Below are 18,664 nucleotides of genomic sequence, written 5' to 3' on the forward strand. Positions count from 1 at the left end.
GACATGATTTGATTCAATTGAAACGTAGTCATCGTCCGACACTAACTTCACGTTTTAAAAGATAGAATTTCAGAAAGCGCGCAGATATGGGAACAAATCAATCTAAAAGTGATGTGTCCATCCCGGAGACACCTGTCATGCTGCAATGTCAAATAAATATGGGAAGGAGTGTCTGGAATGCCTGCCAATGTGGTCAGATAAATTTGGATTTGGCTTGGTGTTTTTTATTTATAAATTTACTTAGTTAATTTTATTGTATTTCTGTTTCTGTCATTTCTTTGTGATTTGAATGCATTTTCCCTGCTGTGTGAAGCACTTTGTATTGCCTTGTGTCTGAAATGTGCTCTACAAATAAACTTGCCAGTTTAAGATAAGATAAGATAATCCTTTATTGTCCCACATGGGGAAATTTCATTGGTGCAACGCAGGTAGATACAGAGGCAGATACAGAAGAAAAGAACAGATCACATCGCTTATATTTTGCGTTGCTGCCCAGTGGTGGAGTGGTTAAGGCACAGCACACATATGCCAGGCTCCTCGTGCAGTGTTGCGACTTCGATTCCCGACTCCCACAATTCACTGCATGTCCTCCCGTCTCTCTCATCCCCCATTTCACTCTGTAGTTTCCTGTCAATAAAGAATTTACACCTACTAATTTTGCTGTGCACTGTATAGAATCTACTTTTACACCTGGGAGCATCCACCATTCTATTTGAATCACTATCATCCAACAGCCATTAAAACATGTGTTCAGCCTTTGTGTCTTGATACTGCGGTGTCTGATCTGAAGTTAGCGACCATAATGGAATCGATTTAGGTTTTATAACATACAGTAAACAGAGCGATCCCATCCTCTGGCCATTACATTAAAGAAGTGGACCGCTGCATGATAAAAATCTAAAGGCTGCAGCTTCCTCTAACAAGCCGCCCTAGCTCTGAAAGCAAATCGATACTGAGCTACTGCATTCCCCTTCTTATTTATTCTTTCCTCTGTGGGTTTGTCCGTGAATTTGAAGTTTTACAGTTGCAGAATGGCTCTTCTAACATTGCATTTCTTCCGTTTGTAATCAAATGCAGCAGTTTTAAAGATTTCTTATGGCCGGTAGCACTGAATTAGCGGCTAGTGCTGCCACCTTCATGTCAACTTGAATTAAAGCGCTGCAAGGCCTGAGGTTATAGGATTCTAGTATGACCTTAACATATAGAACATGAAGGCACGGTCCACTGCACGACATGAGCTTATATAGTAAAGAAATGGTGAAAACATAAAGACATGGTCAGTATGAAATCATTTAAAAATATACTGTTTGTCACAATTTTCGAAGGGGGCCATGAGAGGTACTAGATGATAGATATTAAATACAATCATACAAACAACATTTTCCATCCGGTTAGTCCACTGCATTTGTAGCAATTCAAGTTAGTGTGAGTCTCCAACTGTTTATGCATCACCATGTTGCCCAATCTTAATTAAGTTCAATTTATTTGTCCAAAATTTCAACAGCAGTCGCCTCACAGGGTTTCACAAGATTGTGGAATTAATATTCAACCCAACAGAAAATTGGTCAAACAAAATCAAACAAAGAAACAATCACTGCTGTGAAGTGGGCTTGTATCTGCTCAAATCAATGGAAGTCTATGGGGAGTGGGCGGGGCATCCCGACGGAATAGGGAGTGACGAGCGCGTAAGCGCTCGTAATGATGATTCCCCCCCGCCCACTTCACAGCACTGAAACAGCCCTGGTCAAAGTACTCAACGATCTCCTCACCTCTGCAGACTCCGGGGCCCTCAACATCCTGTTACTACTAGACCTCAGCGCAGCCTTTGACACTATAAACCATTCCATCCTCCTACAAAGGCTGCGCCAACTGGGTGTTGAGGGCTCTGCACTTGACTGGCTCACATCCTACCTCACCAACAGGCAAGAGTTCATTTCCCTCTCCGGTCACTCATCCACCCTCTCCCCAGTAACGCAGGGGTCCCCCAGGGCTCAGTCCTCGGCACCCTCCTCTTCATCTGCTACATCTTCCCCCTTGGTCACATCCTCCGCCAACTCAACCTGGACTTTCACCTGACGACACCCAGATATACCTCACCACCAAATCCACCCAAAACCCTCCCTTCAGCCACATTGAAACCTGCATCTCTACAATAAAATCATGGCTCACTCTCAACTTCCTCAAACTGAACAGTGACAAAACAGAGCTCCTCCTCATTGGCACCAAATCCACTCTCAATAAAACTGGTCCCTTTTCACTCAGCATCGACACCTCAACCATCACCCCCTCTACCCTGGTACGCAATCTCGGTGTCATCATGGACCCCACCCTCTCCTTCACTCCCCATGTCAGCCACATCGTCAAGACCTCATACTTCCACCTCCGCCGCATCGCCAAAATCCGACACTGCCTCACCCTCCCCGCTGCTGAATCCCTCATCCATGCCTTCATCTCCTCCCGCCTCGACTACTGCAACTCCCTCCTCACTGGCATCTCCTCCCATTCCCTCCATAGACTCCAAATGGTCCAAAACTCCGCTGCCCGCCTCCTCACCCACACCCGGTCCCGTGATCACATCACTCCCGTTCTCCGCTCTCTCCACTGGCTCCCCATCAAGCAGCGCATAAACTTTAAAATACTCCTCCTCACCTTCAAAGCTCTTCACCACCTTGCCCCTCCCTACCTGTCTGACCTCCTCATCCCCCACCGCCCCTCCCGAGCTCTCCGATCCTCCTCCTCTCTCACCCTGACTGCACCAACATCCCGACTCAAAATTTTTGGCGACAGAGCATTCTCCCGAACAGCACCCCGACTCTGGAACTCCTTCCCCCAACCTGTCCGCCACTCTCCCTCACTCACAACATTCAAATCCCGCCTAAAAACATACTTCTTCACCCAAGCCTATGACCTCCCCTACCCCTAGCCTCCTCTACCCCATTGCCTACTCTTCTACCCCCTGTTACATCCCCATCTTTTTCTCTCTACTTCTTCTGTCTTGTTCATTTTATCTGTATATTAATGTGTATTGTACGTGTTGTCCCCCCTGTCTGTAAATACCCCCCCCCCCCCCCCCCCTTTTTTATTATGTTCAGCGTCTTTGGGTCACTGAAAAGCGCTATAAAAATAAAAGTTATTATTATTATTATTATTATTACAAGACAAGCAAACTGACCAATTAACAAGCAAACTGTCCGAAAGCATCCCCTGTCTGTAGACCCCCTTGCTTCTTAAGGAAAGTCTCCAAAAACACACAAAGAAATAGGAAAATGATGAACCTCAATCCACTCCTGTTGGACTAGGCTGTGGCTGCATCCAGGACTGACGCGTTTCCATTTGCACAGAGTCGATAGTCATTATTATTCAAACCATTTAGGCTGACATACTCGACAAGAGCGACACAGTGAGCACTCGTTCTGAATGTGGAGTGTGAGGGTGTGACTGGTGGTGGCGGGAGAGGCCGATGGCGCAGAATTGCATCCTCGCTTCTGTCAGTCGACCTCAGGGATGACGATGGAGTGAAAGTCCCATCCCTCCTCTGCGCCCTGTGTCAGTGTCCAGTGGACGGGGCGACTCTCTGCAGACAGCTCTTTGGATGGTGCTTTCTCAACTGATGCATCTGTACTCAGCCGTGTGTGTGCGTGCGTGCGTGCGTGCGTGTGTGTGTGTGCGTGTGTGTGTGTTGCGGCTGAGGTCCGGTCAAGTTTGATTTGGTTTGAATAAATGATTTGACATTTTGGTGCTGTAGGCCTGTCAAGTAAATGTATTATGATGATTTTAATTATTTAAATCCTGATCTGTTTAACACTTTGAATTACTTAGTGTAAAAAGTGTGCTCTTTAGATAAACTCGTCTATGGGGGAAAAGCAGAAAGAAGGAAAAAAAACATTCAAAATACTGGGATGTTTTATGGACTTTATTTGAATTGGAACATACAGTACCTACTTCTCATACTGGCAGGTCTGATGAGGGTCATGACATTTCACTCAAAGGTAAAGAGCGAACAACATGTGAAAAAGAGCCGAATGATTGGTTTATTAGAGCTGTGTGTCCCGGGCCAGCGCCGTGTGATGAATGGGACTTGACGTGTCCTTTTACCCAGTGTCACATTAATGATGGAGTCTCCTCTGAGCTGCTGACAGAATGCCTCCTGTTACAGAAACATGCAGTTGCAGGAGAGAAGGAGAAGAAAGGGGAGAAATGCAGAGGGAGGAAGAGCGATACAAAGAGATGAGGAGTAAGACAGAGATAGAACAAGAGGGGTGAGAGAGGGAGAGAATAGGAGGAACTAAGTGAGAAAGAGAGAGACAGAGGGAGGGAGGGGCGATAGAAAGATGAGAGAGAGGAGAGAGACAAGGGGAAGGGGGTGAGAGAGAGAATAATAGACTAAAATAAACCCTATGAGAGACATGGACACAAAGAGAGAAAGAAAAGACAGAGGTTAGACAAAGAGTTAGTGAGTTTTTAGGCTTTCTTTCTTTGTGATCAAGTATGTATTCATTTATCGTGTATTTTATATACTTGCACAGTTACATAATACAATGCAATTATTTTTGTACTTTTTTGCTACATTACACCCTTCACATCCCTTAACAATGGTTCTGGTTTGTCATTCCAAAGGTATGTAAATGTATTGTACCGTGAGGCCTAATTAATTGCCATAGTGTGAAAGGTCTCTATACTTTTCACTTTGTTAGAGAAAAAAGAAATGAGAATACATAATACATAAAATCATGTTTAATGACAGAATCACATTTTCAGTCATAATCAAGCTTGTGTTGCTCAATAGATGAAAGAAGAGAAGAGAAGAACATCTCTAGTGAATTCAATATCTGTGGTTTGATCTTGAAAGGGTGCAAGCATGGCAGACAGTGGGTACATTTACATGGTCAGATAAAAGCACATAACTAGAATAATCTGATAACTCAAGCATTAGGATGTTGGTGTGTGTTTATGTGCACAAAAGAAACCTGATCATCCAAAACACTGTATTTAAAAAGCTTTAACATTTTCTCTTTCATTTTTGTCTTTGTTAGATTACATTGGTTTTTCCACGTTTGGCATCATTAGGCCCGAGCCCCAGCAGGGCGGAGGGCCTATTGCTCCCGCAACGCTGCCGAAGGCAGCGTTGCAACTGTCTGACCCCGTCGCTAGTTCACTGTACTCGCCCCTGGCAAGTACAGTGAACTAGCCCATGCCGAAGGCATGGATCATGCATACTTACTCCTGCTATGACAGAAATAGTCAACAATTAGTGAATGGGCGTAGCCCATTCACTAATTGTTGACAACAGCATTCCTCCAAAAACCCTCCTGGCATCGTCCCGTACGCGAGAATCCATGCCGCAGGCATGGACCATGCTTGTATCTGCTCAAATCAATGGAAGTCTATGGGGAGTGGGCGGGGCATCCCGACGGAATAGGGAGTGACGAGCGCGTAAGCGCTCGTAATGATGATTCCACCCCATGGCGGCATCGGGAAGGCTTAGAGCTTTCAAACGATGTATCATTTGTTGTTATAGTGGAAACGGCTATATTGTTTTTGCTAAAAATATTATTATTTTTAGGCCCGAGCCCCAGCAGGGCGGAGGGCCTATTGCTCCCGCAACGCTGCCGAAGGCAGCGTTGCAACTGTCTGATCAAACATGCGGGCGCAGCCCACATGTTTGGTACCCCGTCGCCCCTGGCAAGTACAGTGAACTAGCCCATGCCGAAGGCATGGATCATGCATACTTACTCCTGCTATGACAGAAATAGTAATATTTTTATTCCAAGTGCTACGGTCTCTGTGCGGCGGTGCAGCAAATTTGACTGACACTTGTGTTGATTTGCACTGGATTGGCCATGTCCAATGTGTCGCCGTCTGTCAAGTTCTTTTTTAATTCAAAACACAATAAGGGCGCCATCTTTATCAAGTCAAAAGCGCAGAGTCTGAGGACTACTTTACGGACTACGACAGAGTCTGAGGACAAAGCACTGGAAGTCAAGGCACTGGAAGAACTTTTAGGACTACGACAAAGTCTAAGGAATAAAGTCTGGCGGTAATGCAACACTCGGATGTCAACCGCCATAAAACAACAACAACAACAACAACAACAACAAAAGCGCAGAGTCGGAAGGCCGGCGGCCCGCGAGGGCCGTTGGATGCCGCTTGCGGCTTTAATTTTTATTATTAGGCCCGAGCCCCAGCAGGGGGAGGGCCTATTGCTCCCGCAACGCTGCCGAAGGCAGCGTTGCAACTGTCAAGTACTTGCCCTGTCAAGTACTTGCAACTGTCAAGTACTTGCAACTGTCAAGTACTTGCCCCTGGCAAGTACAGTGAACTAGCCCATGCCGAAGGCATGGATCATGCATACTTACTCCTGCTATGACAGAAATAGTCAACAATTAGTGAATGGGCGTAGCCCATTCACTAATTGTTGACAACAGCAGCGCGAAGCGCTGCATTCCTCCAAAAACCCTCCTGGCATCGTCCCGTATGCGAGAATCCATGCCGCAGGCATGGGCCATGCTTGTATCTGCTCAAATCAATGGAAGTCTATGGGGAGTGGGCGGGGCATCCCGACGGAATAGGGAGTGACGAGCGCGTAAGCGCTCGTAATGATAATTCCACCCCATGGCGGCATCGGGAAGGCTTAGAGCTTTCAAACGATGTATCATTTGTTGTTATAGTAAAAACGGCTATATTGTTTTTGCTAAAAATATTATTATTATTATTATTTTTCTTGTTCTTCTTCAGCGCTTTGATCTCTAATTTGACCCCCTGAACATGCTCAAAAACTCACCAAACTTTGCCCAAAATTCAGAATCGGCGAAAAATTTAGTTTTTTCTGGGCCATTTTTTTTTGCGTTAAAAAATGGCGCGACAGCGCCTCCGACAAAAGTCAAAATACATTGCGCCTATGGAAGACGCCCCGAGGTCAACTTTGTCGTAGAGCTACGAAATTCGGGACACGCATTCCTCTTGTGAGGACAAAAAAAACATATTATTGTGGCCACGCCCCCAGACTTACCCTATGGCCACCATCTTCCTTTGAAAATGAAAACACGCTGTGTTAGCCATTTTGTTCACGTCAAACTTTGACGAACTCCTCCTAGGGCGTTTTGCCCACCGACTTCAAAATCGGCGTACGTCCTCTGGACAAGTGGGGCATCTAAAGTTATTCAATTTTTTGAGATACCTTTTACGGTCTGTGTGCGGCGCAGCCGCAAAGTTGGACAACTTATTTTGGAATATTGCAGGTCTAAAAATTGCTCCCATTTGATCAAAACCAGTCCGATTAGGACCAAATTTGAATCATTTGTTAAACTTTCTAGTTTGGACCAGTTTAGGCTGACAAAATTGAAATGGCAGTGATAGCGCCCCCTACAGAGTGACCTTTAAATTAACATTGAAGGTCAAAAATTAGTTTTACCAAAATTGTCTAAACTTTACCCAAAATTCTATTTTGCCGTCCCGATCACAAAAGCCAATCACAAAAATGCGTAAATTTTTACGCCGTAGTCGTAGCGATGACAGAAACCTCCCATGTTATCCCTATGGGAAAACCACAAAATCTCTCAAATTACCACATTTTTATGTTTTACACTTTAACGAAGTCCTCCTAGTGCGTTTTGCCCACCAACCTCAAAATCGGTGTACGTCCTCTAGACAAGTGGTGTATCTAAAGTTATCCAAATTTTAAGGATAACTTTTACGGTCTTTGTGCGACGGAGCCGCAAACGTTTCCCAGAATTCTGACTATTTGGCCTTCAGAGTGGCCTATAAACAATAGAGTTTTTCCAAATGACATGATATTTTGAACAAAATTCTAATTTGCCATCCTGATCATAAAAGTATGAGAGCCAAAGTCATATTTTGTACGGCGTAACCGTAGCGTTGACAGAAACATCCCATGTTATCCTTATGGGAAAATCGTAGAATCGCTCAAATCACCACATTTTTACGCTTCACACTTTAATGAACTCCTCCTAGGGCGATTGTCCGATCAAGTTCATATTTGGAGAATATCATCTACACAAGCGGGGCATCAAAACTTACCCATATTTTGATTCTAAGTGCTACGGTCTCTGTGTGGCGGACCCGCAAATATATGTCAGAAATGGGAAAACAGCGAAATCTCTAAAATCACCACATTTTTACGCTTCACACTTTAACGAACTCCTCCTAGGCCGATTGCCCGATCAAGCTCATATTTGGGGAAAATCATCTACACAAACGGGGCATCAAAAGTTATCCATATTTTGATTTTAAGTGGTACGGTCTCTGTGCCGTGGAGCTGCAAATATACTGTCACAAATGGGAAAAACGCCAAATCCTTGAAATGTTCACATTTACGCTTCACACTTTAACAAACTCCTCCGTGGGCAATAGCTCGATCAAGCTTTACTTTGGGAAAAATCATCTACACAAGCGGGGCATCAAAAGGTATCCATATTTTTATTCCAAGTGCTACGGTCTCTGTGCGGCGGCGCAGCAAATTTGACTGACACTTGTGTTCATTTGCACTGGATTGGCCATGTCCAATGTGTCGCCGTCTGTCAAGTTCTTTTTTTATTCAAGACACAATAAGGGCGCCATCTTTATCAAGTCAAAAGCGCAGAGTCGGAAGGCCGGCGGCCCGCGAGGGCCGTTGGATGCCGCTTGCGGCTTTAATTAGGCCCGAGCGCCACAAGCTGGCGAGAGGCCTATTAATCTCGTAAGGCCGTGCGAAGCACGGCTGCGAAAGTGCGCACGTAGTGCGCACGAAATCGAGCGCGAAGTGCTCGCCCACTTCCAAACACTCACTAACGCACTCCTCCACTCATGCACGCCCCGTGCATACTAATTAGTTGTAGGAAAATGGAACATTACCGTTGTAAACGGGCGAAGCCCGTGCAAAAGTTCGCACTAAACGAGCACTTTACATTGGGATGACGACCGCGAAGCGGTCGTCATCCCCATATAAAGCACTCATTTGCGCTAAGTAGCTCACGAATACGTTCCCCATCTCTTGCATGTTCCGTGCATATAAGCATGTAATGCAAAAATTTAACATTATTACTGTATAGAGGGCCAAAAACACAAAGTGGGCGGAGCCCACTCAAAATTATCGAAAGTACCCGTCAGTGACCAGGGACCCACACCATGAGGTAGGAAAGCGCGAGCGCTTTCCGAAAATGTATAGTTTATGATATTTGAAAAATGGGAAACATTGTTTTCGCATCGGAATATTATTCTTTCTTTCTTTCTTTCTTTCTTCTTCTCGGGACCAACCCCCCTATTTTTCACCCAGTGAACATTGACGAAAAGTCACAAAAATTTGCACACCTCTAAAAATCGTGCCTCTCTACATTCTGGCTATTTCCCTTTTCTAAAATAAAAAAATTGGCGCGTCAGCGCCACCAAATGTACCAAAAATGCATTGAGAGATGGGAAATGACCCAAAAAAAATCTGATCGTAGAATCATGAAATTTGGCGCAGAGGTAGATGGTGACAAGAGAAGTAAAAAATATTATTACGGCAATGCCGTCCGCCCAACCAAATGTCGGCCATATTGCTTCAAAAATGGCTAAACATGACTTCGGAGTTTTTCCAAACGTCGTACTTTTACGAACTCCTCCCAGGGCGTTGGCCCTAAAAAGCTGAAATTTGGTGAAAATGCTACTGAGGAGTGGGACATCAAAAGTTATCCAAATTACATTGATACCTCTCACGGTCTCTGAGCGGCGAAGCCGCAAACTGTAGCTAGAATTTCAGAAATCTCCCATATTTAAAATTTCTGCCGTTTGCGCAGATAAAGTCCGAATTGCGTCAAATTAGAATCAGTTGTTAAACTCTTTGCCCTAAACCTACTTGAAGTGAAATAAATTCATTTGGCGCCACAGCGCCCCCTACAGATTTTATATGGAGGTTAAATGTTTAGTTTTGCGAAATTATATGAAATTTGACACACAACTCAATTTTAGCATCCCCATCAAAAAAGTCAATGACTCATGTCATAATTGTTATGGCGTTGCCGTAACGATGACCGAAACCTTTCATGTTTACACTTTAGACTTTCACAAACTCCTCCCAGGGCGTCAGCCCTATTAACCTGAAATTTGGTGAGACTCATCTTCAAGACCATCAAAAGTTATCCACATTTTCATTCAAAGAGTCACGGTGTCTGTGCGGCAAAGCCGCACATTTTGCCAAGAATTCAAAATAAAATAGCTTTTTGATGGTAAAACAAAGGGGAGAAGATGTGACAGCGTCACAGATTCAGCAGTAGGCGTAATAAAAGGACAATTGGGGCTCCTCTTGCGGCGTGGCGGCGGCGTGGCGGCGGCGTGGCGAGGGCCGATCATTGCCGCTTGCGGCTATATTTATTTTTCTTGTTCTTCTGCTTTTTTAGCTCTAATTTGACCCCCTGAACATGCTCAAAAACTCACCAAACTTTGCCCAAAATTCTGAATCGGCGAAAAATTTGATTTTTTCTGGGCCATTTTTTTTTTTGTTAAAAAATGGCGCGACAGCGCCACCGACAAAAGTCAAAATACATTGCGCCTATGGGAGACGCCCCGAGGTCAACTTGGGCGTAAAGCTACGAAATTAGGGACACGCATTCCTCTCGTGAGGACAAAAAAAAAATATTATTGTGGCCACGCCCCCAGACTTACCCTATGGCCGCCATCTTCCTTTGAAAATGAAAACACGCTGTGTTAGCCATTTTGTTCACGTGAAACTTTGACGAACTCCTCCTAGGGCGTTTTGCCCACCGACTTCAAAATCGGCGGACGTCCTCTGGACAAGTGGGGCATCTAAAGTTATCCAATTTTTTGAGTTACCTTTTACGGTCTGTGTGCGGCGCAGCCGCAAAGTTGGACAACTTATTTTGGAATATTGCAGATCTAAAAATTGCTCCCATTTGATCAAAACCAGTCCGATTAGGACCAAATTTGAATCAGTTGTTAAACTTTCTAGTTTGGACCAGTTTAGGATGACAAAATTGAAATGGGCGCGATAGCGCCCCCTACAGAGTGACCTTTAAATTAACATTGAAGGTCAAAAATTAGTTTTACCAAAATTGTCTAAACTTTACCCAAAATTCTATTTTGCCGTCCCAATCACAAAAGCCAATCACAAAAATGCCTGATTTTTTACGGCGTAGTCGTAGCGATGACAGAAACCTCCCATGTTATCCCTATGGGAAAACCACAAAATCTCTCAAATTACCACATTTTTATATTTTACACTTTAACGAACTCCTCCTAGTGCGTTTTGCCCACCGACTTCAAAATCGGTGTACGTCCTCTAGACATGTGGGGCATCTAAAGTTATCCAAATTTTAAGGATAACTTTTACGGTCTCTGTGCGACAGAGCCACAAACGTTTCCCAGAATTCTGACTATTTGGCCTTCAGAGTGGCCTATAAACAATAGAGTTTTTCCAAATGACATGATATTTTGAACAAAATTCTAATTTGCCATCCTGATCATAAAAGTATGAGAGCCAAAGTCATATTTTGTACGGCGTAACCGTAGCGTTGACAGAAACATCCCATGTTATCCTTATGGGACAATCGTAGAATCGCTCAAATCACCACAAATTTACGCTTCACACTTCACGCGATAGCCCGATCAAGTTCATATTTGGAGAATATCATCTACACAAGCGGGGCATCAAAACTTACCCATATTTTGATTCTAAGTGCTACGGTCTCTGTGTGGCGGACCCGCAAATATATGTCAGAAATGGGAAAACAGCGAAATCTCTAAAATGACCACATTTTTACGCTTCACACTTTAACGAACTCCTCCCAGGGCGATAGCTCGATCAAGTTCATATTTTGGGAAATCATCTACACAAACGGGGCATCAAAAGTTATCCATATTTTGATTTTAAGTGCTACGGTCTCTGTGCCGTGGAGCTGCAAATATACTGTCACAGATGGGAAAAACGCCAAATCCTTGAAATGTTCACATTTGTGACTGACCGTGGCTAAACCAGTTACAAGTTATTCTGAAAGTGTGAATTCAAAGCTTTCCAATGATGTCTCACTCATGTAGATCTGATCATATTTGAGTAAGTTGTGGTCATTTGAATGTATACAACTCTCAAACCCATTCACTGAAAAAACGGGGCTCAAAGTTTCTCACCTGAGTGAGCCCAGAGTCACAGGGGGCGGGGCTCATTTGCATCTCATTGAGATAAGCCCTCCCCCCTGTCACACTGACACCACCTTCCCCCTACAGCTGTCACTGAAGACTCAAGAGGAGTGTTGTTATTGATGGTAACTGGACTTGAATCAGAATTAGAAGTTACTATATTAAAATGGAAATACTTGGATTACAAAAGGCCCTGAATAGAATCAAAGAATCAGAATCAGAATAGGGTTCATTGCATTTGTCGATAAACATAATTCACAGGTGATTCAGTGCCAGCAATGGTGCACTGAATGATTCAACACAAACAACAAAAGATAAGATAAGATAAGATAGCCTTTAATGTTACAACGCAGTAGATACAGGGGGAAAGGACAGTAACTTATAGGAAGTTTAAAAAACACTCTTAATAGAAGAACTCTTATAAACAGATGCCAGGTATACGAACTGCAACGGGTCCATGGCTTTGAATATATGAGATAATCGATATGATATGTACACCACAAGAGTCCAATTACATCAGAGATCACATCCTCATCCTCTTCTTCGTGCACTCTTCTGTGCTGTGACTCTCGGCTCTTGGCATCAAAGCTGTAAACCAATAACAGGACATTTAAGATATGGCTAACTATTTCACATAAAACACTCATTAACTATTTTTTTAACACAATGTGAGAGTTTCAATCTAAATACCTGAAGTGCTGATAACTCTTGATCTTTGGAAGCCGTCTGAAGAAGGGACTCAGATGCTTCTGCCAGTCGAAGTTCTTGACAAACACTTTGCCATCCGCCATTCCAACAAGCTGTGGGATATTGAAGTGAGACGTTGGCGGTGAGGGTCCGAAAGACAGCACATTAGATTCTGTTGTAGAGATCTGTGCGTGGCCTGCAGCTTCTGATGTGTGGGAGAAGCTGTTTCCACAGTGATTTGAAGTTTGATGTACAAACTGCAGGCTCACCTGAAAAACAGATGTTACTTATGGTTAATTATACTCTAATCATTAAAACATGAAAATCACCAAAATAATGTTTTACACTTACCACGCTCCTTAGCAGACTTCACGTAGAGACAGGTCATGTCAGTCAGGGTGTCTTTGCCAATTCTGAAAAGGGGAAAAAAAGGATTAGGGTTAACAGTAATATGGGAATAACACGCTTCACAGATAACAGTTCACATTGTGACGTTAACGGTGTATTTAAGATGCAAAACGCGGAGTTATTGGGACATCTGCCCTCGGCTAGCGGGGCTAGCTAGCTCACTTGAGATAACACGGCTCGTAAAAGCAAAACACTTGCAGAACAGCACACCAAAACATAAACATACACTCGAGTTTAAAACCGGCGCACATTAAAGTGATTAAAAGCGGGTGTTTTAGTCGCAAAGCTTACCTGGTTCAGCCGTCCTGTTGTCTCTTCCAACACCGTGCACAGAGAGACACACAGGAAGCTGATAATGGCCAGGCAAGCGCGTGATTGGTTCGAGTGACGCAGTGCGTGCGTGACGTGCAACGTACGTAAGCCACGTGACCAGAAGTGGTATCGGGAGTTGTAGTTTTTTTCTCTTCCCTCGCCGAAAAATAACACGATAACATAGCAAAGTTTAGCTTACAACTTAGCTCCGAATAGCTGCGTTTAGCTCCAGGCTGTGGCGCTAACAGCCGGTTTAGCACCATAAAATAGACACAAAGCACGACCCACACAACCCACGGGCCAACCCACGCCGAAAAATAACCCGATAACATGGTGATAACAGCAAGTAGTCACATTAAGCCCGTATTGCAGAGTGCACTGAAGCAACATGTTAGCTTAGCATTAGCTCCACCGGAGCAGACAAGTAAGATTCTAAAGTGATCACGAGACCGCCTTAAAACACAGCGTTAAAGCAATAATTTAGTAGTAAAGTAAAAGTGTACCTGAGTAAACAGTTCCGTTGCAATGTAGTCCAGGAAATGTAAGCTCTGAAGACTGTGCTCTGCAGACGGTCTGGAGTAATGAGAGGAAAACACGGAGCACGCAGAGCACGCAGCTGCCATGCGGATCACAGCTGATTGGTGGAAAATGTAAAAAATACGTTGGCTAGAAAAAGGTGAGGCCCCCCAGGAGAGCAGGAAAAAGACCCCAAAACTCCACATTTTTAACGGCTTAATGTATATGTTTAAGACAACCAATAGTGTTATCTGAAGCACACAGGGGCTTATTCATAACTTCAACTAGCACATTCTGCAAAAAAATGAAAATCACAAATTTGGGGGAAAAAAAAGTAAAATGCTGTTTTTCTCAGTTTCACCGAGGCCGACATGGTCCGACAATTGCGGCGGCGGGGCACATTTACGCATCACACTTTAACAAACTCCTCCTAGTGCGTTTGGCCCACCGATCTCAAAATCGGTGTACCTCCTCTAGACAAGTGGGGAATCTAAAGTTATTCAAATTTTATGGATAACATTTACGGTCTCTGTGCAGCTGAGCCGCAAACTTTTCGCAGAATTCTGACTATTTGGCCTTCAGAGTGGCCTATAAACAATAGTTTTTCCAAATGACATGACATTTTGCACACAATTCTCATTTGCCATCCCCAAATTAAAAGTATGGGAGCCAAAGTCATATTTGGTAAAGCGTAGCCGTAGCGATTACAGAAACATCCCATGTTATCCCTATGGGGAAACCGCAAAATCTCTAAAATGACCACATTTTTACACTTCACACTTTCACAAACTCCTCCTAGGGCGATTGCCCGATCGAGTTCATATTTGGGGAGAATCATCTACACAAGCGGGGCATCAAAAGTTATCCATATTTTGATTTTAAGTACTAGGGTCTCTGTGCGGTAGAGCCGCAAATATATGTCACAAATGGGAAAAACGCCAAATCCTTGAAATGTTCACATTTATGCTTCACACTTTAATGAACTCCTCTGTGGGCAATAGCTCGATCAAGCTCATATTTTGGGAAAATAATCTACACAAGCGGGGCATCAAAAGTTATCCATATTTTTATTCCAAGTGTCACGGTCTCTGTGCGCTGGAGCTGCACATTTGACCGACATTTGTGTTCATTTGCACTGGTTAAGAACAGCATTGTACATGTACAATGTGTCGCTGTCTTAGTTCTTAGACAATTGCGTTAGCGCAAACTCTGTAAAATGCAGAGAGCAGAGTCGGAAGGCCGGCGGCCCGCGAGGGCCGTTGGATGCCGCTTGCGGCTTTAATTAGGCCCGAGCGCCACAAGCTGGCGAGAGGCCTATTAATCTCGTAAGGCTGTGCGAAGCACGGCTGAGAAAGTGCGCACGTAGTGCGCACAAAATCGAGCGCGAAGCGCTCGCCCACTTCCAAACACTCACTAACGCACTCCTCCACTCATGCACGCCCCGTGCATACTAATTAGTTGTAGGAAAATGGAACATTACCGTTGTAAACGGGCGAAGCCCGTGCAAAAGTTCGCACTAAACGAGCACTTTACATTGGGATGACGACCGCGACATCCCCATATAAAGCACTCATTTGCGCTAAGTAGCTCACGAATACGTTCCCCATCTCTTGCATGTTCCGTGCATATAAGCATGTAAGGCAAAAATTGAACATTATTACTGTATAGAGGGCCAAAAACACAAAGTGGGCGGAGCCCACTCAAAATTATCGAAAGTACCCGTCAGTGACCAGGGACCCACACCATGAGGTAGGAAAGCGCGAGCGATTTCCGAAAATGTATAGTTTATGATATTTGAAAAATGGGAAACATTGTTTTCGCATCGGAATATTATTCTTTCTTTCTTTCTTCTTCTTCTCGGGACCAACCCCCCTATTTTTCACCCAGTGAACATTGACGAAAAGTCACAAAAATTTGCACGCCTCTAAAAATCGTGCCTCTCTACATTCTGGCTATTTCCCTTTTCTAAAATTAAAAAATTGGCGCGTCAGCGCCCCCAAATGTACCAAAAATGCATTGAGAGATGGGAAATGACCCAAAAAAAATCTGATCGTAGAATCATGAAATTTGGCGCAGAGGTAGATGGTGACAAGAGAAGTAAAAAATATTATTACGGCAACGCCGTCCGCCCAACCAAATGTCGGCCATATTGCTTCAAAAATGGCTAAACATGACTTCGGAGTTTTTCCAAACGTCGTACTTTTACGAACTCCTCCCAGGGCGTTGGCCCTAAAAAGCTGAAATTTGGTGAAAATGCTACTGAGGAGTGGGACATCAAAAGTTATCCAAATTACATTGATACCTCTCACGGTCTCTGTGCGGCGAAGCCGCAAACTGTAGCTAGAATTTCAGAAATCTCCCATATTTAAAATTTCTGCCGTTTGCGCAGATAAAGTCCGAATTGCGTCAAATTAGAATCAGTTGTTAAACTCTTTGCCCTAAACCTACTTGAAGTGAAATAAATTCATTTGGCGCCACAGCGCCCCCTACAGATTTTATATGGAGGTTAAATGTTTAGTTTTGCGAAATTATATGAAATTTGACACACAACTCAATTTTAGCATCCCCATCAAAAAAGTCAATGACTCATGTCATAATTGTTATGGCGTTGCCGTAACGATGACCGAAACCTTTCATGTTATTCCAATGGGGAAATCGCCAGAACATGTTTACACTTTAGACTTTCACAAACTCCTCCCAGGGCGTCAGCCCTATTAACCTGAAATTTGGTGAGACTCATCTTCAAGACCATCAAAAGTTATCCACATTTTCATTCAAAGAGTCACGGTGTCTGTGCGGCAAAGCCGCACATTTTGCCAAGAATTCAAAATAAAATTGCTTTTTGATGGTAAAACAAAGGGGAGAAGATGTGACAGCGTCACAGATTCAGCAGTAGGCGTAATAAAAGGACAATTGGGGCGCGTTAGCGCCCCCTCCTCTTGCGGCGTGGCGGCGGTGTGGCGGCGGCGTGGCGGCGGCGTGGCGAGGGCCGATCATTGCCGCTTGCGGCTGTATTCTTCTTCTTCTTCTTCTTCTTCTTCTTCTTCTTCTTCTTCTTCTTCTTCTTCTTCTTCTTCTTCTTCTCGGGACCAACCCCCCTATTTTTCACCCAGTGAACATTGACGAAAAGTCACAAAAATTTGCACACCTCTAAAAATCGTGCCTCTCTACATTCTGGCTATTTCCCTTTTCTAAAATTAAAAAAATTGGCGCGTCAGCGCCCCCAAATGTACCAAAAATGCATTGAGAGATGGGAAATGACCCAAAAAAAATCTGATCGTAGAATCATGAAATTTGGCGCAGAGGTAGATGGTGACAAGAGAAGTAAAAAATATTATTACGGCAACGCCGTCCGCCCAACCAAATGTCGGCCATATTGCTTCAAAAATGGCTAAACATGATTTTGGAGTTTTTCCAAACGTCGTACTTTTACGAACTCCTCCCAGGGCGTTGGCCCTAAAAAGCTGAAATTTGGTGAAAATGCTACTGAGGAGTGGGACATCAAAAGTTATCCAAATTACATTGATACCTCTCACGGTCTCTGTGCGGCGAAGCCGCAAACTGTAACTAAAATTTCAGAAATCTCCCATATTTAAAATTTCTGCCGTTTGCGCAGATAAAGTCCGAATTGCATCAAATTAGAATCAGTTGTTAAACTCTTTGCCCTAAACCTACTTGAAGTGAAATAAATTCATTTGGCGCCACAGCGCCCCCTACAGATTTTATATGGAGGTTAAATGTTTAGTTTTGCGAAATTATATGAAATTTGACACACAACTCAATTTTAGCATCCCCATCAAAAAAGTCAATGAGACCCATGTCATAATTGTTATGGCGTTGCCCAACGATGACCGAAACCTTTCATGTTATTCCAATGGGGAAATCGCCAGAACATGTTTACACTTTAGACTTTCACAAACTCCTCCCAGGGCGTCAGCCCTATTAACCTGAAATTTGGTGGGACTCATCTTCAGGGGTGGACCATCAAAAGTTATCCACATTTTCATTCAAAGAGTCACGGTGTCTGTGCGGCAAAGCCGCACATTTTGCCAAGAATTCAAAATAAAATAGCTTTTTGATGGTAAAACAAAGGGGAGAAGATGTGACAGCGTCACAGATTCAGCAGTAGGCGTAATAAAAGGACAATTGGGGCGCGTTAGCGCCCCCTCCTCTTGCGGCGTGGCGGCGGTGTGGCGGCGGCGTGGCGAGGGCCGATCATTGCCGCTTGCGGCTATATTTTTTATTATTTTTCTTGTTCTTCTGCTTTTTGAGCTCTAATTTGACCCCCTGAACATGCTCAAAAACTCACCAAACTTTACCCAAAATTCAAAATCGGCGAAAAATTTTGTTTTTTCTGGGCCATTTTTTTTTTCGTAAAAAAATGGCGCGACAGCGCCACCGACAAAAGTCAAAATACATTGCGCCTATGGGAGACGCCCCGAGGTCAACTTTGTCGTAGAGCTACGAAATTCGGAACACGCATTCCTCTTGTGAGGACAAAAAAAAAATATTATTGTGGCCACGCCCCCAGACTTACCCTATGGCCGCCATCTTCCTTTGAAAATGAAAACACGCTGTGTTAGCCATTTTGTTCACGTCAAACTTTGACGAACTC

The sequence above is a fragment of the Eucyclogobius newberryi genome, unplaced genomic scaffold (assembly GCF_026437365.1).
Source record: "Eucyclogobius newberryi isolate DKJ021-1_F unplaced genomic scaffold, fEucNew1.0.hap1 SCAF_1, whole genome shotgun sequence".
NCBI classification, from domain to species: domain Eukaryota; kingdom Metazoa; phylum Chordata; class Actinopteri; order Gobiiformes; family Gobiidae; genus Eucyclogobius; species Eucyclogobius newberryi.